Here is a 1,141-nt window from a genome sequence, read left to right on the forward strand (position 1 = left end):
GTGGGTCAGGAACAGGTAGTAAGGACGCCGAATGGAGGCCGCCATCTTGGTTTTGTTGAGTTGATTTTGCTTTGTTTACTATTTTGGATTTTACTTCTTCACAACGGCTGCTTTCAGGGCCAGTTTGGTCAGCTTGGCAGCCCGCTAACCTCGATGAGTGAGTACTGGTAGATGAATGGTGGACGTAGTTCTAAAGATGACAGGAAGCGTTATCAGGACCAAAGCCGTGAGGCAGTGAAATGAAGGTCGTATCACCCAACAGCCTAGGATACAGCCCTCGGACGTTAATCGGCATAACACTCCCCATGATACAATGGGTTTGGAGTGCATGTTAACGCGGGTACGCCAACTACTACGTCTATCTGTACGGCATGGATTGGTTTCTGTCATCTTAAGTAGTATGTCGTTGTTCATCTAACTGTAAACCCTCATCGAAGATAGCGGGTAAAGGAGAGCTGGCCGAGCACGTCCGTTCAGCTGTAATGACTGAGACGTGACTGATGGATTGATTGATGAGTAAACTATATCTATCATGGCATATGTATATATACCTTTCTTGTAGACTGAGTTGTAGCAAATAAATTTGCAACCAGATTTGCCAAGTGACCATGCAATCAGATAGTAAAACTTTTTGATAAGATTGTGTGGAAGTGTAGTATAGAGAATGGAAAAGTCAAAACTGTCAAAATATTCAAAAGGACCACCAAAAGCATGCCGAAGTTATTAGTGCATACATTGCTTACTATATATATGGTACTGTATTAATGTGTCTTGGATATCTTTTTAAAGCGCAATAGAGCTTATTTATGTCCACGTTTGTATACTATGCCGACTCTAAATAAACTCATTTATTAATTATAATATACAGATTTAATTAGCTTTTTTTTTTTTTTGCAGTTTTGTGGTTCTTTCTATGTGTTATGGGTAAACAGATAAACCCTGTACGATGTCCTTGTCCGATCTCTTCTTCATTATGAGGATCTCTTTATAATCATAGCCTCTACATTGAAACGATTCAAAACTTTTAAAAAGGAAAATAATACATCCTTTTCTTTATTTCATTTTGAATTTTTTTAGGCAAAGTATTAGCATATTTGAAAATTATGGGTTGAAAGATTTCGATATTTTGGGTTCGTGTGTG

Source organism: Mytilus galloprovincialis, chromosome 7 (genome assembly GCF_965363235.1).
Source record: "Mytilus galloprovincialis chromosome 7, xbMytGall1.hap1.1, whole genome shotgun sequence".
Lineage (NCBI taxonomy): Eukaryota > Metazoa > Mollusca > Bivalvia > Mytilida > Mytilidae > Mytilus > Mytilus galloprovincialis.